The sequence below is a fragment of the Anolis sagrei genome, chromosome 2 (assembly GCF_037176765.1).
Source record: "Anolis sagrei isolate rAnoSag1 chromosome 2, rAnoSag1.mat, whole genome shotgun sequence".
Classification (NCBI taxonomy): domain Eukaryota; kingdom Metazoa; phylum Chordata; class Lepidosauria; order Squamata; family Dactyloidae; genus Anolis; species Anolis sagrei.
Window position 1 is genome coordinate 167,898,544 of NC_090022.1, and position 27,965 is coordinate 167,926,508.

Here is a 27,965-nt window from a genome sequence, read left to right on the forward strand (position 1 = left end):
TGTGATATATGCAATCTAAAAGCGACTTCAAATGACAGACTTGCCCAAGGTCAGTGAGCTTCAAAGTATTCTGTGAAATGTTTATTATCTCATTAATTGTGCAAATATCTATGTTTAGGCAAATAAGTACAAAACAAAGACTGGCTGCAATGGTTTAGGGGCAAGACATCTTATCAAACTCCATGCACACCAGAATACCATTAATATCAGAATGTCATCACAGACATCTGTAGAAGCAGAATACTTTGTTATTGGATCTCAATTCTCTTTCAGATCCCTTGTCTACCTTTTACTGTGTTTTCCCAACCAGTTTGAATAATAAATTCCATCTCAAACCACTTCAAACAAATGGGTTTTTAATATCACACTTTCAAATCTGCACCTTTTGTTGCTCATATTTTTCTAACCAAAAATCAGTCAGGCAAACAAGCCTAACAAATGAAGGCTAAAATCCTATACAACCATTTAGAGGACTGTAATTCTCCTCTATCAACTGGCTGATTACCAAGGAACTAATTTCTGCAAACTTATTTACATGATTTTAAGAATAAAATGAAAAGGACATCCTCTACAATCTGTAGGAAAGGGGAAATGCTGGCATTTATAGAATAATAGAATCATTGAGTTGGAGGAGACCTTGTGAGGCATCCAGTCCAACCCCATTCTGCCAAGAAGGAAAATCACATTCAAAGCACCCCTGAAAGATGGCCATCCAACCTCTGTTTAAAAGCCTCCAAAGAAGGAGCCTACACCACACTCTGGGGCAGAGAGTTCCACTGATGAAAAAGCTTTAACAGTTAGGAAGTTCTTCCTCATGTTCAGGTGGAATCTCATTTCCTATAGTTTGAAGACATTGTTCTGCGTCTTAGTCTCCAGGGCAACAGGTCAGCAGAGTTGGAACTGACCCAACTCATGGCAGCAGAATGAGAAAACCATCTCTATTTTCCAGACTGAAATGCAAAGCTAGACAAGGTTTAAATGCCATTTTCTTTGACCTAATCCACTATACACAAAGTGCTGGGACTACTCATAGGTTTGTAGGTCCTGCAGGTGTCAAGCAATATGGGCTTAAATTCAAATTCAGCCATAAGCTTTAATACAGTTTGCAGAAGCTCTTCACAGAAAGGATGGCTTATATGTCTGAATAAGCATTTGAAGATTAATAACAACAAGTAACATTTCCATATCCTTCAAAAACACGCAAGCGTTTGAGGCAATTTACATCTGCAGTTAAAGCGTTAGATTCAGTGCTGCAAAGTTAGTGATGAATCTATAGGAACAAAGCTAACCTTTGACTTTGTGCAAACCCTTGTCTCATAACCTCACTTCTGCATCTGAAGAAAGGGAATAACTTTTCCCATCAGACTACCATAAATATGACCAGCAATAGTGGTCATTTTTTAATCTTTCTTCCCTGGAAAGCACTGATTTTTTTTCATATGTTAACATGAAAAGATGAGTCTGTTTGTATCATTTTTCTCCCTAGTATGTTGATGGCATGCATATGTTCAAAAATAAATGACAAAATCCTATGACAGTGCATTTTCAAAGGCAGTGTAAATGTTTTAAAAATTACCAGGCGGCTTGTAACTCCAGAAGTGACTTTCTAGCGGTCCTTAAAGAAAGTGAAGTGCTAGCTACTCTACATACAGAAGAGGTCCAGGACACAAACATCCTGGAAACTGCATTCCACAAAGTGGTCTAAATCTCAACACACCAGATCCTCACGGATCTTGTAAACTAAGCAGTCAGGCTTGGACCCCCTCCACATTGGCCTATATCCCAAGATCTGATCCCAGATTATCTGTTTATCCCAGATTATATGGCAGTGTAGACTTATAGAATCCAGTTCAAAGCAGATAATCTGGGATCAGATCCTGGGATATAGGGCCGTGTAGATTCAACCTTGGTTAACACTTGAATGAGTAACCCCTATGGACTACTGGTGCTCTTGGTCACTGCTTCTTAGTGTGTGGGTCCTGACCCCAAATTACAGGAATGGAAATTTGGATGACGGATTGGATCATGACTCTAGTTATGAGATGCATTGTGTTGTCTATTGTTGTGTCAATATTGTATATTATGCTTTTGTGGTTTTAAATTGTATATCGTTGATTGATTCTTATCTTTGTTGTAAACCGCGTTGAGTCGCCTGTTGGGCTGAGAAACTGCGGTATACAAGTAAAGTAAATAAATCAATAAATAAATAAATGGGGTTCCCTTAGCTCAGTACTGCAGTTGTGAAAAATTTGACAACACTAAAAGGTCTCTGAATGTCACCCATTTACACAAATCTGTGAGCAGCAACACACAGTGTTTACAATGGACTCTGCAGAAAACACTTCATAAAATGGAAAACCAGCCTTGCAAATGCTGATTTATTTTCAGTGCACGTTTGATTTAACTATCTGGGCTGGAATAAAAACGTATTGTGTGGAAAGGGGTCGAGAACTGAAAAAGTTCAAGAAGCCTTGCTCTAAGGCAGGCGATGTTCAAGAGGCAAAACACCATCTCTGTATTCCTTGTCTAAGACAAACCACCTCTGCGTACTCCTTGCCTATGGCAAAAGCTATAAAATGCATAGGGTCACTGTAAGTCAACAGGTGATTTGAAGGCACACAAAGATATTCTGCGCAGGATCCCATCCATCTCTAGTTTCCTCACACAACCAACTGGCATGCTCGCCCCACAACGGGAGTAAACCTACCTTCTCTAACAAAAGGAGGACGCTATGGAGGAGGACGCAAAGGAGAAACAGAATCCGAGGAGGAGCGCGCTCTTTTTGGCGTAGTAGTCTCGCTGGCGTGTGGAAGGTCTGGGGTCTGGCGCCACCTGAGCCGTGAAACCCACCTGGTTGCCTCAGGGGGAGTCATCCTCTTTCGGCCCAACGGAGAGGGAGAACTCGGGGAAACGTAACCAATAAAGGAGTGAATCATTTGCTATGGAAACGGGGGTCCAAGGCTGCGCCCCACCCTCTCTCCCTCCCTCCCTCCCTCCCTGGGAAAGGCAGGGAAGGGGCGCGGGGCTCGCGGTGCCTGGCTGCTGCTGCTCCTCCGGTGCGTGGGAGCCTCGGCACCTGCTCCGGGGCTGAGCCTCGCGCGCCTCCAAAAAGCCCTCCTTCAACCCCCGCCCTTCCCTGGGCTTCTCGCGCGCCTCTCTGCTGGGGCTCGCGCTCATGGAGGGTAGGCAGGCGGGCGGGCGGGCGACGGCACGCGCTGCTCGAGGCGAGAGGGTTGGCTGCCGAAGGAGAAGAGAGCGGGAGCGGGCTGGTCTCCGCTTCTGACCTTCCCTCTCTCTCTCCAGCCCAAAGGCGCCAAAGTTCTCCAAGCGCTGAGAGAAAATGGAGAGGGAGAGGCCCACGGTGCGCGCCTATTTCGACGCGTCCCTCCGACGGTCGTTACAAGAAGGAAAAAGACAAACAAAGCGGGGTCCCGCGGCGCGAGAAGGAGATGCCGGATGCGTGACTTAGGGGCATCTTCCCGCCCACAAAAAGCCCCCCGCCTACTCTCCTTTTCCTTAGGGGCAAAGTCACAAAGGACGACCACCTCACCCGCCTCATAGGAAACCTGCTACAAAACAGGAGCTTTTTTGTTGAGTCCCAGGGCCAGAGAAGCAGATGGCGGAAACAGAAGAACGGCCTGCCTCAGGGGAGTGTGCTTGTTCCATCAATGTTCAACATTTACACAAATGACCAGCCACTGCCAGAAGGTACAGAGAGTTTCATCTATGCTGATGATCGTGCCATTACTGCTCAAGCAGGGAGCTTCGAGTTGGTAGAAAAGAAGCTTTCCGAAGCTCTAGGTGCTCTTACTGACTATTACAGGGAAAACCAGCTGATCCCCAACCCATCTAAAACACAGACATGTGCCTCTCATCTCAAGAACAGAGAAGCATCCCGAGCTCTGAAGATCACCTGGGAAGGAATCCACTGGAGCATTGCAGCGCACCCAAATACCTGGGAGTCACTCTGGACTGTGCTCTTACCTACAAGAAGCACTGCCTGAATATCAAGCAAAAAGTGGGTGCTAGAAATAATATCATATGAAAGCTGACTGGCACAACCTGGGGATCACAACCAGATACAGTGAAGACATCTGCCCTTGCGCTGTGCTACTCTGCTGCTGAGTATGCATGCCCAGTGTGGAACACATCTCACCACACTAAAACAGTGGATGTGGCTCTTAATGAGACATGCCGCATTATCACTATCTAGACATAGTTTTCGAAGATCTACAGAGACACTTGCTGGAACACCTCAGCAAGCGAGAATCCAAAAGTGGCAGGCCCAAACCCAGCACCTCAACCAATGGCTGATACCCAATGAGAGACTCCCTCCTGGGCACACAGAAGACTGGGCGACTTGGAAGGCACTGAACAGACTGCGCTCTGGCACCACGAGATGCAGAGCCAACCTTCAGAAATGGGGCTACAAAGTGGAATCCTCGGCATGCGAGTGTGGAGAAAAGCAAACCACTGACCACCTGCTGCAATGCAACCTGAGCCCTGCCACATGCACCATGGAGGACCTTCTTGCAGCAACACTGGAAGCACTCCAAGTGGCCAGATACTGGTCAAAGGACATTTAACCAACTATCAAACTCACAAGATGTGTATTTTTCTGTCTGTTTGCTTTGTTCTGTTAGAAATGTAGTATATAATGGACTGGTTGCTCTGACATGACAAATAAAGGGGCAAAGCACTGTTCCACCTTCCCAGGCCTGCCTCGTCCCCACGGCGCTCACCAGCTGCTCGTGCCATCTCTCCGGAGCCTTGGCGCCCCCTTGCCGAAGGAACCCCGTGCCAGCAGGAAGAGCGAGGGCCCCATTCCCCCGCACGTGCTGTTCCTGTGGCGGCGCTTGGGGCTGCTGAGGAGCGGGGCCGGTGGGGGGCTGGGGGGAAGCGCAGCCGCAGCCCCCACCAGGTAAGGCCTCTGGGCAGGGCCATAGCCAGAAAAAAATTTCGGGGAGGGTTGACAATTTGGGGGGGGGGGTTGAAAATTTCGTGGAGGGTTGAAAATTTCGGGGGGGGGGTTGAAACCTGCCTCCTAGCTCACCTTGAAGCAAAGAGCACAGCAGGGGGCAGAGCAACCTTCAGTAGCCTGCAGCTCCGCCCCTGTCAACCACCTCCACCAAGTCTGGCCTCCTTAATGAGAGCATTCAACACACACACCCCCAACTTGGTTGCTTCACTACATCGGCTAGTGCTGCAAGTAATGACAGTGTGAATAAATTGTCAATATTTGCTTGAAATAGTACTTACAGTTCTGGAGGGACTCTTAATTTTTTGCATCTTATAGACTTAGCATGGGGATTTGCTTAACCAGTTAAAATTCATGAGTAAACCATGTTTTTTTAAAAAAATATGAAACATTTCGGGGGGGGGGGTTTGAACCCCTAAAACCACCCCCTCGCTACAGGCCTGCCTCTGGGCAGGGCAGTAGCCAGAAAAATTTTTTGGGAGGGGTGGAAATTTTCGGGGGGGGGTTGAAAATTTTGCGGGGGGGGGGGGGTTGAAACCTGCCTTCTAGCTCACGCTGAAGCAAAGAGCACAGCAGGGGCAGAGCAGCCTTTAATAGTCTGCAGCTCCGCCCCTGTCAACCACCTCTACCAAGTCTGGCCTCCTTAATGAGAGCATTCAACACACACACACCACAATGACAGTAATAATAATAATAATAATCCTTTATTTGTACCCCGCTACCATCTCCCGGAGGACTCGGTGCGGCTTACAAGAGGCCGAGCCCAAATACAACAGTAAAAACAACAACAATACGGCAAAATAACTCAAAAACAAGGCAATAACATTAACAACACACCATGAGCAAGATCTATTGGAAATTCCCAGTGTCAAGACCTTGGGTCTAACAGCAACCAGATGCAGAGCCTTCACAGCAGTGGCACCATCACTCTGGAATACTCTGCCACCTGAAGTCCATGCCTTGCGGGATTTATCAGCTTTTCGCAGGGCATGGAAGACATATCTATTTCAACGGGCCTTTGGTCTCTGATTGTTTTTAAATTGTTTTAAATTGTGTTTGATTTTAGCCTGTTCTTGTAAGCCGCTCCGAGCCCCAGGGGAGTGGTGGCATATAAGTTCAAATAATAAATAAATAAATAAATAACGCAATTAAAATCTGTGGCAGGGGCAAATGTAATAATTAAAATTAAAAAGTGCTGGGCATGACCAGGTGAAAAGGGTAGGTGTTTGGAGGTGGATGGGCATAACCCCCCCCCCCCTCTCGCTACAGGCCTGCCTCTGGGCGCCCCCTGCTACACAGGCCCACATCCCCAGAGGAACCGGATTTTATGTTCCAGTTTTTCTCTGGACTGAGGCCACACAGCTGGCCTAAACACCTTCTTTTGAAGGAGGCGGGCGGCTAAATGACCTCTGGGTCAAGCAGCTATTTCCCTAGGTTAACCTGAGGTTTCATTTGGATGCCTCAGTTTAACCCAGGTTTGGGGGCTATGTCAAAGGGCCCTGGGGTGGCACTTTGGCCTCAGTCCCAGCTCTGAAATGGCTCTGGAGCAGCAATATGGGGCTGGGAAATAACCTCTCAGGGCCCAGCTACACAAGCTGTAAAATCCAGAATGATGTGCATTACCATGTGTAACAATTCTTGTTCCTGGGATATAAATGTCATTTCCTAATTGGTTCAATCATAAATGCATGAAAAAGGGTACTGTTCCATTAGACTCCAAAAGGGGGCCTAGATAGAGAAGAATAGTCCATTTTACAGGAGGGGGGAGTTGAAGGAGGAAAATCATTTCCCCTGTTTTGCTGGTCATTACCCCCTCTCCGCATACCCACACATGTTCCATGTCATAAATGAGAGTTATTTCTATAGTGGCGACATGGGTGGGGGGAGTAACAGGAAAGTGGGGGAAATTGTTTTACTCCTTCAACCTCTCCCCGTAAATTGGACTATCCCCTAGCTAGGCCCTCCTTTGGGCTCTGCCAGGATAATGGAAAGTACCAGAAAAAGTTTATTAAACTGCAGCATATTTTGCTATAATTTTTCAATGAATATCTAATTGAGTCTCAACCAATTCAACATAGTTTGTGGCATCCACGAAAATGAAGTTTCTGGAGTATAACAATTACTTTCAAAGTAAGCACTGCACAATTTTCACAGGAATTGATTTTTTCAATTTTTGTAACATAGTGCTATTGGGTAGGGGGGACTAAAAACACACATCTCTAATGCACTTTGCAATACAGATCTACATGGAAAGCACATGTTAAAAAAGTAAGGTGAAAGTCCAAAATCTGTGGTAAAATGCACAATGGCTGATCAGCAGTGATAAATTCCATCACTGTTAAATTCTGATAAGGGAACTATATATGGTGCCCTCAAGAAAGTAAACAAACACACACACACACACACTGAGTAGAAATTGCTTTCCCCCTTTTTATGAGTTGGAACATGGCTCCCATTGCGAACACTGAGCATTAGATTGTTTTTATTGATTTTGATGTATATACTGACTGTCTTAATTGTTATAATTGCTGTTTACATGTTTTATCCATTGTTGTGTTTATGCTGGCATCGAATTGTGCCTTTGTAAGCCGCCCTGAGCTGACAGTCTGGCATGACTTGTTTTTGATAAATCCATGTTGATTATTAGCGATGAAAGCATTTGTTTATAAATGCTTGCGGACTACTTCCTTAACAATCTTTTCCAGAATCTTGCCTGGTATCGACGTGAGGCTGAACGGACGGTAATTGTTTGGGTCATCCTTTTTTCCCTTCTTGAAGATTGGAACCACATTGGCTCTCCTCCAATCTGCTGGAACTTCTCCCGTTCTCCAAGAACTCTCAAAGATGGTTGCCAATGGTTCCGAAATGACTTCTGCTAGTTCCTTCAATACTCTTGGGTGTAGTTGATCTAGCCCTGGGGACTAGCCCAGGTATTCCTGGACAACTTGTTTCCCAATTTGGGCTTGGATGTCCTCTAATCCCTCATCCACTCCATCTTGCTGAGGTTGAAGATGACTTTCTTTTTGTGAGAAGACCGAGGCAAAGAAGGCATTAAGTAGTTCTGCCTTTTCCCTACCCCCTGTCAGCATTGCCCCATCTTCTCCTCAAAGAGGCCCTATCGCCTCCTTGTTTTTCCTTTTTCTACTGACATAAGAAAAGAAGCCCTTTTTATTGTTTTTAATGTCCCTGGCAAGCCTGAGCTCGTTTTGTGCTTTAGCCTTGCGGACCTTTTCCCTACAGGTGTTGGCTCTTTGTTTGAATTCTTCTTTGGTGATTTCTCCATTTTTCCACTTCTTGTGCATGTCTCTTTTGTGTTTTAGCATAGTTATAAGTTCTTTGGACATCCATTCTGGCTTCTTTGCACTTGTCCTATTTTTTCTCTTTGTTGGCACAGTTTGTAAATGCGCCTTGAGTATTTCACTCTTGAGAAATTCCCATCCATCCGTAACTCCCTTGTCTTTTAGTATCTGTGTCCACGGAATGCTGCTCAGTGTTTCCTTCATTTTTCTGAAATCAGATCTCCTAAAGTCCAAAATGCGGGTTTGACTTGTCTTAGTTTCGGCCTTCCTTTGTACCTCAAACTGCAGGAGCACATGGTCACTTGCCCCGAAATATCTGACCACTTTAACCGCATCGATCAGGTCCTCCGCATTTGTTAGGATGAGATCAAAAGTAGCCAACCCTCTTGTTGCATCTTCTACCTTCTGGACCATGAAATTGTCTGCAAGGCAAGTGAGGAATTTGTTGGACCTTTTACTCTTGGCCGAGTTTGTTTTCCAGCAAATATCAGGATAGTTGATTGCTCTCTTGCATCTCTTCTGCAGCATAACATTTTTTGACATATAAGGCTACTCTGCCTCCTCTCCCCTTTGTTCGGTTTCTGTGAAAGAGGTTATAGCCCTCGATGTCTACATTCCAGCGATAGAAGTCATCCCACCAGGTTTCAGTGATGCCTATCTTCTATGTATATAATAAAAGTCAAAGTTTGTATGCGGAGGACAAAGGTGTGGCGGTGTATGTGCCAGCATTCTGATTGGACAGCCTGAAAGTTCCAAGATTCTGATTGGCTGCCGCTGTGGTGCTATTTGCATATGGTCTCGGATTGGCCAGCTTTACAGGAGCCCCTGATGGAGAAAAGGCTTCATGACAGAAACGGAGACATGAGAGAAGGAAATTTGCATATAGTCTCTGATTGGCCAGCCTCAATTCCAAGATTCCGAGATGACAAAGAGAGGAAAGGAAAAGGCCAGGGGCTCTGTCAGAAAATTACCAATACAGACCAAACTTGGCAAACAGAGCCCCCATGACCCACTCTACATCCTACTGCAGTTTGGAGGAGGATGAACCATGGATGTTGGGACGTGCAGTACCATCACTCACATTCTGAAACCACAGCAACACTTATCCAAATACCAAGAAAGACCAAACTTGGCACAGAGTGCACCCTTGGCCAACTCAACATTCTGGTGATGTTTGGGGGAAGAACAGACTATGGATGATGGGACTTGCAGTACCTTCACTCACTTACTGAAACCACTGCGACTCTAATCCAATGACTGATCAAGACCAAACTTGGCACACAGAGCCCCCATTACCCACTCTCCATCCTGGTGTAGTTTGAAGAAGGATGGACCATAGATGATGGGACTCGCAGTACCTTCACTAACTTCCTGAGACCACTGTGAGCCATATAAATAACTAATAAAGACCAACCTTGATACACAATTCCTTTCTCAAATAACCCGGGCAGCGCCAGGTCCCCAAGCTAGTGATATCATATTTGTGGTGTTGTGCTAAAAGTTGGAGTTCGTCTTTTTATTTCCCATGCTCTGTGCATTAGTGTAAAGACATGTGAGCCCCTGAGATTGGGATTATTGTGTTTTTGGTACTTGGTCCTCGTTTTGTTTGTGCAGAGAACCACCCCCATGTTGCAACAGCTCCACTGGCAGCCCATCTGCTCCTGGCCTTGATACAAAGTGCTGGTCATTACCTTTTAAGCCCTAAACAGTTGGGGTTCAGACTACCTAAGCTCTTGCCTCTCCTTATACGAACCTGTCCAGTCACTATGTTCATCTGGTGAGACCCTCCTCTTGGTCCTCCCTCCATCTTAAACTTGGTTGGTGGGGACAAGAGAGAGGGCTTTTTTGCAATCACCCTCCACCTCTGGAACTCTCTCCCAAAAGAGATTAGAACAGCCCACACACTCCCCTCTTTTAGGAAAGAATTAAAAACCCACCTTTGCACCCAGGCTTATGGGGAATAGCATACTTAATCACCTGGCTTCCTGTGAAATGAATTTTTAATGAAAAAGGGTTTAAAATATGCATAATTGTTTCAGCTTATCGACTCTGCTTTTAATACTTGCACAAATTGCTTATTTGATTGTGTTTTTATTGATTTGTTATTGTTTATCTTGTTTATGTGTGTTATATTACTCAGTTATTTATTATGCATGTCTGGCATCAAATGCCTGCCATTTTGGTTATGGGCCATCCCGTGTCCTCAGTGGGGAGATGGGATGGGATACAAATAGAGTATTATTATTATTATTATTATTATTATTATTATCATCTGAGATCGGACTCTGAGATATAGGACAATATAGATCCCCTCTCTGCTGGCATGGTAGTCATTAGCATAATACTTTTTGACCTTTAGACAACTGCTGGGATGGCTCAGGATATGCCATGATATGATACAGTGTGACCTTGGCTGGGTGTGCCTATCCACACCACATCTGATAGTCAGGGTTCCCTCATTTGGGAACCCTTTACAACTGCCAGTGTCCACCTGCAATTGGTAATTAACTGGATCCAGGATCTATGCCAACCGTCATTAAGTTGGACATAGTCCAGCTACCACCAATCCCTTGCTGCAAGTTGTATGGCCACAGTACAAACACCAGGTAAGTGTAGAATACACAATATAACGAAGGGCCATTCTAACTTATACATACTTGAAACCTAACTATGAATGGCTCCTCCCGTAAAACAAAGGTACCTGTTGACACTGGAACCATCTTTCCTTCCTCTGAAATATAGACACATGATATTTCTTGATAGTCTCCCATCCATTTTTTAACAGGTAAATCCCTGCTCAGATATGGAAACCCACTGAGTAATTCAAACTGTCTCTTATCCTTGAAGCAAAGCAATGACCAACCTCTTCTGCATAAGTCTTGCAAAAAAACCCAAAAAAACAACATTCCTATGATAGGTTGTCATTGATCAGAGTTGAGCGCACAGCAACAAATTATTATTTTATCTCCTCTGTTTTCTCTTCCTTGAAAGTGTGTATGTGTTTGTTTTTTTTGTTTTCTCTTTAAGCGAAAGGAAGAAATAAAAGTATTTTAAAGCAGAAGTTGGATGTTCATCAGTGCTTTGGGTGTTTCTGCCTGGCAGGGAGTTGGACTGGATGACCTCTCTGTCCCTTCCAGCTCTAGGATTCTATTATTCTATTCATCATGAATTCTCTTTAGAAGTGTTTCTTTCAATTGAGTGAAATGACTCTAATCTGTCTTTATCTAATTGAATTTACTAAGAATATAAGAGGGGACTTAAGTGGAGGAGGTGGATTTATTTTCTGTTTTGCATTATAATGGAACAGTCTGTCACATAATAACATAATATGAGAGAAGGGAAGGTGTATTTACTTAAAGCAACCTCTGTTTGCTATAGAAAGCTAGGAAAATGTTTATTCCCCATGATCAATCCTTTTACTGCAAAGAATTAAGACTTGGGTTTAGGGAAGAGGAGTTATGGAAACCCAAGTTTCCTCAACTCCAGTTCTAGGACAAACGCACAATTCAGCGGACACAAATAAACACATTTACACTGATATTGTCTCCCTGATGAAGTAATGATTATTTGCCTTTTTAAGGCTGCAGTCCGTGCATGTTCATTCCCTTCTATCACATCCTATTTTGTTATTCCATATCCGTTGGGTAAGGCGAAACAAAGTACTACGCAAATGAAGTTTTTTTTTCTTTGTTTAACTTTTCTTTAGTTTACCCACAGGGAATATATGTAAATTATCAGAACCATATAAACAGGGTCTGAATCCAAGTTCCAGTCAATTTCTGAAACAAACAGAAATTAGAGATGTGTAGGCCTTCTTAATCGTTTGGGTGAAGATCAAAACATGATAATCTACTTTGGCCCTTCACTGATGGTTGTCCTAGACTTCAGACAGATATTGCAATCCTCTTTATTTTGGTGTGAAAATAATCCCACTCCCAAACAGATTTTTCTATCCAAATTAACGCTCCCCACCCCCAGCATCTGGATTAAGGCTGAATGTGCTCTTCTCAGGATGTCCAATCAGCTTCAAATTATTCAGCCAGTAATAATTGTGATTTGCTGACAAGTCCACTGCAGTTTATGGCATCCTATGAAGGAAAGATCTCCAAGATACCCTATCATCAAAAGCCTTGCTCTGGTCTTGTAGACTCAGGTGCCAGCTCACAACGGTTGCTCCCAATGAAAACACAGGACCACGCTCTGGTGTCAAAGAGAAACTTTACTGCTAGAAACATAGACATACAAAAAGCCGAGATTGCTCGGCACCAGTTGGTCACTCCTTATATACACTCCCCCTTACTTGAAAATGTATTTCCCGCCAAGCACAAAACCCCGCACAATAGCCCCGCCAAACTGCTACCTGTTTTCTTTCAGGGTGAGCAGCTGCAAGTGTCTTATCAATGTCCTATGTCAGGACCCTGGTTCCCAGCGCCAAAACCAAGGCCCTGGAAACTGGGTCCTGACACTGAGGGTCATGGAGTTTCCATATTTTCCTGCTAATTTACCAACCATTATTGTGTTTTTCAATGAGTCACATTTCATTGTTATTGAAAATTAAACCCCAAAATCATGAATTATTATCTATGGCTCTACTGATATATACAGCCAGCACACATTGGATTTTTCCTTGCCTGCTAGTAACTTTTCATGTTTTTTCCCCCTTGGAATGTTTTAGAATGTTTCTCACTGCACCTTAGGACTTTGGGGAATGGCTTCATAATCATCATTAACCCTCTCACAATACCCTGGAAAAATCCTAGAACACATAATGGATTTTCTCATGAAGAGAGACAAAGGTTTCCCACCTTTATCTGATTTTATCTAAAACTTTACCTTGGAAATGTTGCCTCATCTATAGCAACTATCTAGACCCCTCTGTGGATCTTCCATTGTATGTAGCTATTCCTTAAAAACATCAACCGGCATCTCCTTTGCTTAGCTGGCATTGGACCATCAGGACTCATCAACTACCCATCCAACCATATTCCACTCAGTTGCATCCATTTTTTTGGGAAAGACAAACAGACACAAGATTTTAAATCCACAAATGATTGTTTATTAAATTCCACGCCTCACCTCTGATTGCTCAGAGTCGGAAGTAGTCTCACACCTCCTCTAATGCAGCTGCAGATTCTACCCAGCACCCACAAGAACCAATGAAGAAATGGTTTGACAATTTCCAATCATTCTGTACTTGGTCAGTCTTTCTGTCAAATGTACTTTAAATAAACCCATGTGTACACAGTCACAGGAATATAAATTCTTTGGAGGGTTATTTCCGCGGACATCCTCTTGGTCATTGCAAATAAAGCCTATGATTTTGCCTTCAACCTTTCTGTGTCTCATTTGGTCTTCTGGAAGCTTGTCACTCTGGGCGCTGAACCCATCATTATAGCAGAGTTGAAATCACACAACATCATGATACATCCAAAGTATGACTTCTGTTTAGTAATCTTGGCTTCTAAGGAGAGTTTGGGCCCAATTTGTTCTAGGACTCATTAATTTGGTTTTTTTGGGGGGGGGGGGGATTCCTGCATAGCTGTAGAACTTTTGATCATAATGTTTCACACAAGCGGTTTTTTTCTATCATCTTTCTTCACTGTCCAGTTTTGACAAACATGCATGGCAATTGGAAATATTATAGTACAGTGTTCCCTCACTTATTGTGGGTGTTACATTCCAGGATCACCTGCAACAACTGAAAAGCCACGAAATAGGGACGCTACACACACAGAGAGAATATATTTACAATCTCAAGCTTGACACCTCTCTCGCCTGACCATGTGCTCCTGCAGTTTGAGGTACAAAGGAAGGCAGAAACTAAGACAAGTCAAACCCACATTTTGGACTTTAGGATAGCTGACTTCCAAAAAATGAAGAGAATACATCATTCCATGGACACAGATACTAAAAGACAAGGGAGTTACAGATGCATGGGAGTTTTTCAAGAGTGAAATACTCAAGGAGCAATTGAAAACAGTACCAACAAAGAGAAAAAAATAGGACAAGTGCAAAGAAGCCAGAATGGATGCCCAAAGAACTTCTAACTGTGCTAAGACTAAAAAGAGATATGCTCAAGAAGTGGAAAGGGGGAGAAATCACCAAAGAAGAATTCAAACAAACAGCCACTCCTGTAGGGAAAAAGGTCCGCAAGGCTAAAGCACAAAATGAGCTCAGGCTTGCCAGGGACATTAAAAACAATAAAAAGGCTTCTTTCCTTACATTAGTAGAAAAGGGAAGAACAAGGAGGCAATAGGGCCTCTTCGAGGAGAAGATGGGGCAATGCTGACAAGGGATAGGGAAAAGGCAGAACTACTTAATGCTTTCCTTGCCTCAGTCTTCTCACAAGAAGAAAGTCATCCTCAGCCTCAGCAAGATGGAGTGGATGAGGGATTAGAGGACCTCCAACCCCAAATTAGGAAACAAGTAGTCCCGGAATACCTAGCCACTCTAAACGAGTTCAAGTCCCCAGGGCCAGATCAACTACACCCAAGAGTATTGAAGGAACTAGAGGAAGTCATCTCGGAACCATTGGCAATCATCTTTGAGAGTTTTTGGAGAACGGGAGAAGTCCCAGCAGATTGGAGGAAGGCCAATGTGGTCCCAATCTTCAAGAAGGGAAAAAAGGATGACTCAAACAATTACATTTCAGTCAGCCTCATGTCAATACCAGGCAAGATTCTGGAAAAGATTGTTATGGAAGTTGTCTGCAAACACTTAGAAACAAATGTAGTCATCGCTATTAGTCAACACGGATTTATCAAAAACAAGTCATGCCAGACTAATCTGATCTCTTTTTTCAGTAGAGTTACAGGCTGGGTAGATGCAGGAAATATATCTACCCTGTGGATGTAGCGTACCTGGATTTCAGTAAGGCCTTCGACAAGGTCCCCCATGACGTTCTGGCAAACAAACTAGTCCAATTTGGGCTAGGCAAAACTGTGATTAGGTGGATATATTGGTTAAGCAAATGAACCCAGAGGGTGCTCACCAATGCTTCCTCTTTATCCTGGAAAGCAGTGACGAGTGGAGTGCCGCAGGGTTCCGTCCTAGGCCCGGTCCTGTTCAACATCTTTATTAATGGTTAGAAGTCATGATCATCAAGTTTGCAGACGACACCAATTTGGGAGGGATAGCCAATACTCAGGAGGACAGGAGCAGCATGCAAAATGATCTTGACAGATTAGAGAGATGGGCCAAAACTAACAAAATGAAGTTCAACAGTGACAAATGCAAGATACTCCACTTAGGCAGAAAAAATGAAATGAAAAGATATAGAATGGGGGGTGCATGGCTCGAGAGCAGTACGTATGAAAAAGATCTTGTAGTCCTTGTGGACAACAAGTTAAACGTGAGCCAACAATGTGATTCGGCGGCAAAAAAAACACCAAAAAAACAATGGGATTTTGGCTTGCATCAATAGAATCATAGAATCATAGAATCAAAGAGTTGGAAGAGACCTCATGGGCCATCCAGCCCAACCCCCTGCCAAGAAGCAGGAATATTGCATTCAAATCGCCCCTGACAGATGGCCATCCAGCCTGTTACAAGCTTCCAAAGAAGGAGCCTCCACCATGCTCCGGGGCAGAGAGTTCCACTGCTGAACGGCTCTCACAGTCAGGAAGTTCTTCCTCATGTTCAGATGGAATCTCCTTTCTTGAAGTTTGAAGCCATTGTTCCACGTCCTAGTCTCCAAGGAAGCAGAAAACAAGCTTGCTCCCTCCTCTCTGTGGCTTCCTCTCACATATTTATACATGGCAATAGGAGTATAGTGTCTAAATCCAGGGAAGTCATGCAACCCCTCTATTGTGCCTTGGTTAGACCACACCTGGAATATTGTGTCAAATTCTGGACACTATAATTCAAGAGTGATATTGACAAGCTGGAATGTGTCCAAAGGAGGGTGACTAAAAGGATCAAGGGTCTGGAGAACAAGCCGTATAAGGAGCGGCTTAAAGAGCTGGTCATGTTTAGCCTGAAGTAGAGAAGGCTGAGAGGAGACGTGATAGCCATGTATAAATATGTGAGAGGAAGTCATAGGGAGGAGTGAGCAAGCTTGTTTTCTGCTGCCCCGCAGTGAAACTCTCTGCCCCGGAGTGTAGTGGAGGCTCCTTCTTTGGAAGCTTTGAAACAGAGGCTGGATGGCCATCTGTTGGGGGTGCTTTGAATGCAATATTCCTACTTCTTGGCAGGGGGTTGGACTGGATGGCCCTCTTCCAACTCTATGATTCTATGATTTGGACAGACTTATCTTAAATTACACATTTATGTAAATATTCAAAAGCATTTATGCTACTGATGCCTCAATTACAGTAATGTTATCAGCATCTATTTTTATTTTGAAATTTACCAGTCACTGCTGCATTTCCCACCCTCAGCTTATACTTCAGTCAATACTTTCCCCCAGTTTATATTCGGGTCAGCTTATACTTGAGTATATATGGTACCTTCCAATTCTGTAGTTGGTACTGGCTGGCAGCTGAATATTTGTAACATGGAATAGTTGTTTCAGTTCAACAATAGCTTTGGTTGTAACGACCCTGTGGCTTTAAAAAGACAAATACAATGTTTAGATCCACCATTCTGTCCCTGGCAACCTTTCCATTTCAAGATAGCTGACTAGAGGGAAGAAATCACAACCAGCATGGTGTAGTGATTTGAACATTGGATTGTGACTCTTCCCTGCCATGGAAACTCTCTGGGTGACCTTAGGCAAGTCGCACTTTCTCAGCCTCAGAAAAAGCCTATGGCAAACTTCTGATGAACCAATCTTGCCAAGAAAACTCTGTGCTAGGTCCACCTTAGGGCTGCCATAAACGGGAAATGACCAGAAAGTGCATGAAAACAAATTGCAGTATACAGGTACCATACTACATAGCCACATAATGCATCTGTTAAGAGTTTGGCTCTTAGGTGCAATTCTGATGTTCCACTGGCCATGGAAAGTTCTTCAAACATCATATTAAAAGAAAGGGAAAGGGATTGTGAATTAAATCATATCTTAGTTTAAGCAATGTCACTGCTATGGAAATAAAATAACCGAACCCTTGAGCTCTTTAAAAGAAAAATACCAAGCTGCTGGGGCAAAATTTAAATAAGAAAACAGAAGGTGAGTTCAGCTACAGTAGATCTTAGCTGTAATATTTTATTTCTCTTTTGTAGATGGGGAGAAAGGTCTTAGATGCACTGCTAATTTGCCTAAATGTGTGTAGGTGGAGTTCAAAACAGGCAATCACAGAAGGTGGTTGGTTAGACTCTTACCGCTGTGCATCAAAGCCAATTGTTCTAATAATGAGGGGAAAAAACTAAAAGTATGAACATTTTACAAGATGCAGGTTCATTATACATTACAATATTAATTGCACAATACAACAAATTACTCTCTCTTTTTCTGTGCAATGATGTAATGGTTATTTGCTGGTGCTGAATAAAAAAATGTTTAACTTTGCTGTGGAATAGATAGTAGGTAGGTTTCCATGGCTGTTCATTTTTTCCATACAATTTAAAACATTGAGATAATAGATCTATTATGATTATGCAAACTAACAAGTGCACCCTCTGAAATTTCAGTGCAGTGGCGCTTATCTCCTTCTAACAGCATCCCTTCCGCTTCACTTTTGTAAGCTAAGCTGTTAACATGGAATGGAGGAGAAAAAGCTTTGTCATGAAATTCATTTCAGTTTGTGGAAATTCCTAAGAGAGTCACCATATATTACTTATGTACAAGTTGAGACATTTTGACACAAAATTTGATCCAAACAAACCTGGGTTAACTGATCAATTAATCAATTGTAACTGGGTGGAAAAGTGGTGGTGATGGCAGCATTTACCTGCCATGATAGGGAGAGTAGAGTGATGCTTCTTTTCAATTCTCCTGGTAGGGACTAAGGTGGAAGATTAGTCTATAATGGAAGAACCAAAACGAAGCACTAACCTGTTCTACTTCCCCATCTGTGATGCTACTTTCTTACTCAAGTGCCCCAGAGGGTCGCACACCCTGTTGCCACTGCTATTGGAATGACTTGGTTGCTTTGCTGTCCTGTGCCACTAACATGGCAAGAAGCTGGGCAGCCTCCTCATATCCACACATTATTACCTCTATCATGAGTACTGCCTCTTCTGCAGGGCTGTTTTGCTAATGTACCCACTTTTTACTGTTGTTGCCAGAAACAGGAATTGGTGGGGAAGGAGGGAAGTGCTGCATGCTGCCTTATTTCCCATTCACTTTCAGCCTTTGTCTTTGGTACTCCTTCTTTATCTCTTTGTTAAAGAACTTGGGATAGTACTTTGCACACTGTTTTATGGCCTTTGTGTTGTCTTAATATCTAATTTATCTAAACTGTTTATATATTTCCTACAGCAAAAGAGTGTCCTCAAGGTAATACACATCAAGTTAAAACATCAAAACAATATTGGTTTCTTAAAATAAGGGATTTTATGGAACTAGATTCACTGTCGAATATGGTATATGATGTAAGCAAAAAGAGAAGAGTAGATTGGCAACCGCTTAGACGCTATTTCAAAGAAAGGAAAAATATTAAGTTATGAGTAACTGAATGTTGATGACTGCAACGTAAAAGAAAGAAATTAAGGAAAACAATCAAGATTTTGTTACCCCGCGGAATGTTGGGAAGTCCAATGGATGTATGAAACACACCACACAACCCCTCCCATCACCACCACTCACCTACCCTCCCTCCTGTCCCTGACCCATCCCTTCCCCTCACGCTAGGATTGCGCAGTGTGTATGTGTTTGTAGTTACAGAAATAAGTAATGACTTTATCTATCGAATTTACTTTAGGGATCTATACTGCAACAACAAAGACGATGACGATGATGTATGTATAGACGCATGCAGGTGCAGGACTAAATAATGTCTGTTTTTCTTATGGAATTTAATGCAAGGATCTATACTGTAACAATTAATGTGATGATAACAATGTATGTATGGATGTATGTAACTATGAAAACCCCTTAATAAAAATTTAATTAAAAAAAACAATATTGAAATTAAAATGAGAAGCAAAATAAAATGCACGTTAAGAACATTTTAAAACAAACTAAAATAATGTTAAAGCAATCAAAACAATACAAATGTACTTTCTGGAGGTGGGTTTTGACATTTTCCGGTAACACTAATATCCTTGTATTTTGATTTGCTGTGAGTTTTTGGGCTGTATGGCAATGTTCCAGTAGCATTCTTTCCTGATATTTTGCCTGTATCTGTGGCTGGCAGCTTCAGAGTTCTGAACTCACAGAAATCCATTGATTCCAGCTATGAAAGCCTTCAACAACACATCCTTGTATTTGTTTACATTAGAATGCATACTGCTGAATTGAAATGAATTCAGCAAAAATATTACATTCATAGATTAACAATAGCATATATTCAACATTTTATCAGATGTTGCAAATACTCTGCCTCAGAAAGAGGAACTCAGATATTTCAACATTCAATTTACATAAATGCCTATTTTAATAATTTTTTTAAGGGAAAAAAGCATCAATGAAACTGGAATTATGTTATTTTAAGTAAAGCACAGCAAATGTTCTAAGAATCAGTAGATGGTGCTGTGGAGATTCCTTGTATCATAGGTTAAGCTGGAGAAGTGACTTCCTTGCATTAAAACCAAGTAGTGAGCCAAGTCAGACAAAAATCAAAGTTTTTCATCAACCCCAAATTAACCTTTCTTCTGACCTATTATGAAAATTCCCCTTCAGATAAATACCATTCTGGATTCTGGATGACAAAGCATAGGAAGCTAAAAAATCTTATCATAGAATCCTAGAATTGGAAGTGACCTCATGGGCCATCTAGTCCAACTCCCTGCCAAGAAGCAGGAAAATTGCATTCAAAACACCCCCCCCCCCCCACACACACACAGATGGCTACCCAACCTCTGTTTCAAAACCTCCAAAGAAGGAGCCTCTACCACACTCCGGGGCAGAGAGTTCCACTGCTGAACAGCTCTCACAGGATTCTCATTAATGGGAAAGTTTGAAAAATCAAATTGTTAGGACCAATAGAATCAATTGTTACAAAGTTAGAATGCATCTACTTTAGTTCAATGCTTTGGAATCATAGGAGTTGTTGGTTTAAAGTTCTTTAGCATTCTCTGTCAAAGAATGCTTGTTATCTCATCAAACTACAACCTCCAGGTTTCCATAACACAGAGCAACAACATTTAAAGTGGTGTCAAACTGCATTAATTTGACAGTGTAGATCAGTGGTTCTCAACCTGGGGTCCCCAGATGTTTTTGGCCTTCAACTTCCAGAAATCCTAACAGCTGGTAAACTGGCTAGGATTTCTGGGCCAAAAACATCTGGGGACCCCAGGCTGAGAACCACTGGTGTAGATGCACCTAAGTCAACACTTGTGGATCTTCCAGCAATTTTAATGATTTATTGTTTCTAGCAGGGACTAGACCAGCTGAATGCACTACTTGTCTCTTCTAAGAGTTTTGGCTGGAAGGCTGACTAGCGTTCTTTGTAAATTATACCAGAATTCCATGACAAGATGAACAATGCTTCAAGGTAAGCGTCCCAGCAGCTACTTCTGAAGTACATGGCTTGTCATGACAAGGAAAAGGGGATGCCTCCCATTGTCTTCCTAGAATTTGGTGTTGGAGGACAATAATTGCTAGGAGGGGCACTTGGGATTGTACTGATCAGGTGCATAGCTGCCTATTGCAGAACCAACAAAGATGCAAATCTATGCCTATCAGCGGGCCATTTAATGGTTTTAAAGTCCAGTCTGCACCAAGTGACTTTCTAGTGCTACACCACTTTATGGCACACACTGTGGTGTGGCACACAGACCAGAGCTGGGAAAAGTTACTTTTTGGACTACAACTACCAGAATCACAAAGTAATGACGGCACTGGATATGGTTGCTGGGGGATTCTGGGAGCTGAAGTACAAAGATCTGATAAAAAACACAGGCCACCTACCTCACCCCACTCCACCCCTTGGACCTCCTATATTTTGATAAATTATTCCACATGAATATTGGTCGTAACCCATTTCTTCTTGCAGTGTGCCCACAGGAGCACTGCTATGGCTATGGCCTGGTTACTCTCCAGACTTTGTCACCTAATTATAGGGCATCAATGTAAAGGGGATCAGACCTTGGCCAACCACGCACTCAAATGCAGTATTACACTGTGGCTTGGGACCTCATAGCTGCTGATGTATAGCTTGGGAATAGAGGGTTATGTAAAAAGGTATTGGAAATCTTTTTCAACAACACCATAAAATTCATACACTGATGTTATGGAAAATTTATACCTGCACATATAAACCAGAGGATTCCAGTCATTGAGTAATTATTGTAATGTGTCACTGATGGAAACTCTCAATTCTCCATGATAACTCTTTCTCTTCTGATGAGATTTCTCTCACTTCCTGTTGTCTCCCCCCCCCCTTTTTTTAAAACTATGAGTCGTTTGTAATTCAGATGTTTGTAACTTGGGAATTGCTTGTGGCTTCTTCGCATCTTATTTCAGAGACACTCTTGGAGCTTGCTGTGAATAGGGATGTGAACCCTTACTTTCTTAGCTATTCGAACAAGTAATTTCCATTTTTTTCAGATGGAAAAAACTGGATTTTTTTTTCACATTTTGGGATATTTAACAATACTTTAAATAATAAACAATTCATTTTCCCAGATAAAATTATGCTCTCTGATACATGTACCCATCTTTAATGTAAAAATATTGTACAAAATATTTTTGTAAAGTCCTGAAATGCATTGTTGTTGTTGTTGTTGTTACAAACATACAACTTACAAAAGACTCATAGTTAAGAAAAGGGGTGAGGATAATAGGAAGTGAGAGAAATCTATCACTAGGAAGGGAAATTAAATCCTGAAAGAGTAATCATAGGAAAAAGGTGCACTGCAGCTTTCCCTCCAATTCTTCTTTCCACAACAAGCCAAACTTTTCAAAATCCAATTGTCACAGGGACAGAAAGTGTGGTGAAACGATTGGAACACGGGCAGCAAAACAAGCACCACAGGGGTGTTAACCCTTCCCTATGGTATCCAAAGTGTGTGTGTGCTACATACACACACACACATATGGCTGGAGTTATACTTTAAAAAGTACTGGTCCCAACTTGCATAAAAATTCAACTTGAGAAAAAACTTACAGAACCTATCTTGTTTATAACTTGAGGAATGTTTGTAGTTGAGATCTAACTGCATCTTCTCTCTAGATACCCAGCCAAGATAGGCAGAGAGGAAGAGAAGTTATCTTCTTTTCTTGTCCTAGGAGTTTGTCCAGATCGGTCATACCCAAACTCAAATTGATATTCATGGAGTCACTAGACATCCCATGGACAGCTTTTGCTATAACACCATCTAAGCATCTAATAGCAGAGAGATTTATCTGTCAAATAATTGTTAGAAGCAACACAGTACAGCATTAAATGCTAAAAGCAAAATGGGTCACATTTAAAAAAATGGTATCATAATGTGTCAAAATTATTTCTTCATGGATGATGAGGAAATGTGTGATCGTTCTTTTTCTCTCTGTGAATTTTAATTTCATTTTTGGAATTCCTGTTTACTTAGTCAGGATCCCAATTATCTTTTTAACCTCTAACTGAAATGCCACAAGGTAGGCAGCAAGTTTGACTGGAAGGAAGGAGGAAAATAAACATTCAACAGTGGATTGCAGTGTTCCTTAGCATAACCCTATTGTTGGGCACTTGATGTAGCAAATTTCTTCTTATACTTGAGTGTGCCAAGCACCTCAAAGGAAAGGCATTGATAACAGAACAGTTATCACCCGCCTCATAGGAAATCCGCTACAAAACAGGAGCTTTTTTGTTGAGTGCCAGGGCCAAAAGAAGCAGCTGGCGGAAACAGAAGAATGGCCTGCCTCAGGGGAGCATGCTTGCTCCATCAATGTTCAACATTTACACAAATGACCAGCCATTGCCAGAAGGGACAGAGGTGATGTGCCATTACCGCTCAAGCAGGGAACTTTGAGATGATTGAACAGAAGCTCTCCGAAGCTCTAGGTCAGGGGTCCACAAACCTTTTAAACAGAGGGCCAGGTCACAGTCCCTCAAACTGTTGGCGGGCTGGATTATAATTTAAAAAAACATGAATGAATTCCTATGCACACTGCACATATCTTATTTATAGTGCAAAAACATTTTAAAACAATACAATAATTAAAATTAAGAACAATTTTAACAAATATAACATATTAGTATGTCAATGGAAAGTGTGGGCTTACTTTTGGCTGACGAGATAGGATTGTTGTTGTTATTGTGTGCATTCAAGTAGTTTCATACTTAGGTTGACCCTGAGCTAGGGCCGGGTAAATGACCTTGGAGGGCCGCATCCGGCCCCCGGGCCTTAGTTTGAGGACCCCTGCTCTAGGTGCTCGTAATACCTATTACAGGGAAAAACAACTGATTCCTAATTCATCTAAAACACAAGCACGTGCTTTGCATCTTAAGAACAGACAAGCATCCTGAGCTCTGAGGATTACCTGGGAAGGAATCCCACTGGAGCATTGCAGCACACCCAAATACCTGGAAGTTACCCTGGATCATGCTCTGACTTACAAGAAGCACTGACTGAATATCAAGCAAAAAGTTCTGCTTTGGTTAGACCACACCTGGAATATTGTGTCCAATTCTGGGCACCACAATTGAAGAGAGATATTGACAAGCTGGAATGTGTCCAGAGGAGGGTGACTAAAATGATCAAGGGTCTGGAGAACAAGCCCTATGAAGAGCGGCTTAAGGAGCTGGGCATGTTTAGCCTGAAGAAGAGAAGGCTGAGAGTAGATATGATAGCCATATATAAATATGTGAAAGGAAGCCACAGGGAGGAGGGAGCAAGCTTGTTTTCTGCTTCCCTAGAGACTAGGACGCGAAACAATGGCTTCAAACTACAAGAGAGGAGATTCCATCTGAACATGAGGAAGAACTTCCTGACAGTGAGAGCCATTCAGCAGTGGAACTCTCTGCCCCGGAGTGTGGTGGAGGCTCCTTCTTTGGAAGTTTTTAAACAGAGGCTGAATGGCCATCTGTCAGGGGTCATTTGAATGCAATATTCCTGCTTCTTGGCAGGGGGTTGGACTGGATGGCCCATGAGGTCTCTTCCAACTCTTTGATTCTATGATTCTAAGATGGAATGGTGGTCTGAGTTAATGCAAGGCAGCCTCACATGCACTCATTTTTTCTCTCAGTGATCATAAATCAATGTTCCTGAACAAAGCAGCCCCAGCAGTAAGTAGAATCATGTAAGGTAGAGCTGAAAAAGACAGTGGAAAGGGCAGAGCAAAAGGGAATGGCATCAATGTGTTCCCTGTTTGCCCTCAATCATCTTCTGGCGGCCCCCTCCCAAGCTTCTGAGTGGAACTAAAGAGGGAAGTCATAGCTCCTGTTGTGCGTGAAGTCAAATGGCAGCAGTGGGGATGAAAGCACCAAACAAAGCAATCTCATTCCTTCTCAAGCCTTTTTCAGATAGAAAACAAGAAGAGCAGTTCTGGAAAGAGATGGAAAGAGTATTTTTTTATTATTAATTTCCTAACAGAGCTGTGAAGTTTTGGCACGTTGTCTCCCTGTATTTGAGGTGTTCCAAATGATGGTGATGATGCACAGAAAAACACAGGGTTTTCTTTGGTAAAGAAAAATGTGCACAGATCCTACACATCTTTTTTATCCAGAAAATTTCCCCAGAATATTCAAATACCAGTGTTATGAGCTTACTGCGGAAAAATATTCATTTCCCTCAAAGTGGGGAGAAAACAGCAATATTTTTGCATCTTGTTTGTAAAAATAAAATAGTTGCGCATTCAGATACCACCTGTTGTATCAGAGAAAAGGACTACGAAGATCATCACTCTGCTCTCACAGTAGTCAGTCTAATGGCTGTAGGGAGCTCACAAGCAAAATAATGGACACCTGAATCCAAACATCAGAAAAAGACCACTTTTCCTTCATCATTTCCATTATCTTAGTGAAAAAACAGTCAGGTAAAAACCATAGCTGCCAAAGCATTTCACAATTGTTTCCCCCCATTTCCTTGTCACTGTTCTTTCTTTTCTGTAGGCTTAATTCCCTTCAAAAACTCTAGAATGCAGTGTTAAAAAAAACATGGTACTGCTCCCAGAGAAGTGCAGCAAGATGTTCATGATGGAAAACTGTTAAAAATTAAAGACCCTAATTTACTTGGGAAGAGAAGTTACTTCAGCAAATGGTCTTGAATGATTTATGCAGCTTGAAACATCAGAAGTCAACATAAAGTTATGAATGCTCTAATCTCTTCCTAACTCAGATTTCTCTTGAGATCTGGTAGTCCTGAAGTATATTGTTGCTTAACTTGCCCCAAAACAGGCTGGCGCTACACTGTAGAGTTAATGTGGTTTGACATGACTTTAGCTGCCATAGCTCAATGCTATAGAATCTTGGGAGTTGTAGAATCATAGAATCATGGAGTTGGAAGAGACCTCATGGGCCATCCAGTCCAACCCCCTGCCAAGAAGCAGGAATATTGCATTCAAAGCACCCCTGACAGATGGCCATCTAGCCTCTGTTTAAAAACTTCCAAAGAAGGAGCCTTCACCACAATTTGATGAGACACCAGCATTCTTTGGCAGAGAAGTCTAAACACCTTGTAAATTTGTACAGCTTCCATGGGATTGAGCCATGGCAGTTAAAGTGATATTGAACTGCATTAATTCTGCAGTGTAGATGCACCCACAGTTGGAATTCTAAATTGTTTGAATTTTTTTGTTCAATCTAGCTCTTTTTTAATGGAACACAATACATGCAATGCCTCATACCTTTTCAGGTCTTTTAGTTTATTTTGGGCTTTTTCTGTTTGTTACTATATCTGGACCTAAAATATGCAGTAAAGGAATTTTAATAATACCACACAACTATAAATACAATTAACTCTGTATTTCTTTTACACAGTATTTTGTCATTTCACAATCTCATTATATTGATGTACAATTTATTTACTCAAAATTTAAAAAAATCCTGGCTCAGGAATAGCAAGGGGAAGATAGGAGAATCCAACCTCCTGATGTCACTTTACTGCTAACATGTCAGCACAGAAGTGGAAATAACAAGTTGCCCTAAGGAAGGTGTGCTGTCGCATGCTGGGCCTGTGCATTAGACTGTAGACAGGACATAAATTCTGTGTGCCCAAAGGGACGCCGGGGCTGCCTCAGATTAAAGGCCCTAAGATTCCCCCAAACAGAGTCTTTCGATTGCTGAAAGTAAATCCAACAAAGTTCTTTATTGATGAAAACAAACAGGTACTTTCAAGCTTTCTTAACAGTCTATTGACTCTTGCAATCTTGTTCACTGGGAACAGGCACTATCTTCTTAACTGTAATTAACTAATGGGGAAATCTTTAACTTCTAATGTGGGCAGTCTGTACTTGCCTCTGTTGGCGTGGAGCCCCTGCACCCGGTACCAACTGCGCCTGGCTTCCATGAGCAACCCTTACCAAGAAGAGCTTTGTAGACTTCCAAGGGAAAAGAAGGAGTTCAGGTTTCAGTGATGGCCGGCTGAAGTCCCTCAGCAAAGGAGCTGTAAGGCTGCAAAATCCTCAGCCAAGCTGTGGGCTGTATCTCCCCGGCCAAGCTATAGAAGACGAAGCTTTCTACAGGAGCTCTTGGTTTCATGTCCTGTATGGAAAGCCGTTCTGTGAGAACTGACTCAAAAAAGCTCCTATTCCCTCCAAAAAGCCAAAAGGGGGCGGGACCAGGAACCTAACTATAATTGACAGGTGGCTTGCCCTATGATTGCAGCCAAAAGAAGCCACCTATCTGCAGAGTCCCTGAAACTGAGGACTGCAACAAACATTAAATGCAAAGCAAACAAAATTGGAGCTCCTGGTACAGTTGTACCTGCACAGAAGGTGACAGGAATGTGGTATAATTGGCGGCTATTGATGGGTTTTGCTCACCAATACTAAGGCATGGGTAAATTGCAGGGATGAGGCAGACTGGCATAGGGATGCATACAGCATGTGATAGGGACCATTACTTGGTTTGCTTCCTTTGTGCAATAAAATCCAATATTTGATCAACTGGTAACCTGATTCAAATACTGCAAAGTATTCTGTAAATAACGCTGCAAACTTTTGGGTGCATGTGTCTTCCCTCAGCAATCTTCTCTCAGCAATCTGACTAGCAGGCAAAAGGGAACCTCAGAACAAATATCACTTTTTAATTCTTTTTGTGAAAGCCTGTGCAGTGAGCTGCAAGTTGTGAATAAACAGATGGCAACCACATCTTTAAAAAGCATTGCCCAAGCACATATCTTCTTCACTGGAATTAGAATTATTCTAGCTGCTTTATTAACTTAACTAGAACAATATTGGTTTGTAGCTAGACAAATCTGCTCAACACTGTTTCCGCTCTAAATAACTAGAGCTCTTAAACAAAAGTGCATTTTAAGTTGTTATAGTCTATTTGTTAGAAGTGTAGAGCGAATGATGGAATTTTATCAGTATGATGTGTAAATTCATATGCTTCTAGTAATGAATTATATATCTGCCTAACAAATACATGAGATCAAAAGACAAATGTTATACTGCTGGCAGTTTTTCTTTTACAGTTAAGAACACCCATTAGTCATTTCCTTGACTTGCCTTCGTATTTAGCAGTGCAGTTCATGGCATTTCCATAAAAATTTGGAAGTTTCTG

The 27,965-nt window shown here is 42.3% G+C and overlaps 1 protein-coding gene across 1 annotated transcript in view; it reads right to left on the reverse strand.

The window, feature by feature from the left end:
* The window catches only part of TRPC4 (transient receptor potential cation channel subfamily C member 4), a 182,706-nt gene extending 179,249 nt beyond the window's left edge, over positions 1–3,457 (reverse strand). Inside the window, exon 1 of the mRNA XM_060763452.2 lies at positions 2,708–3,457. The gene's annotated coding sequence lies outside the window, so the exon portion shown is untranslated. The remainder of the gene's footprint in view (positions 1–2,707) is intronic.
* Positions 3,458–27,965: the final 24,508 nt, after the last annotated feature.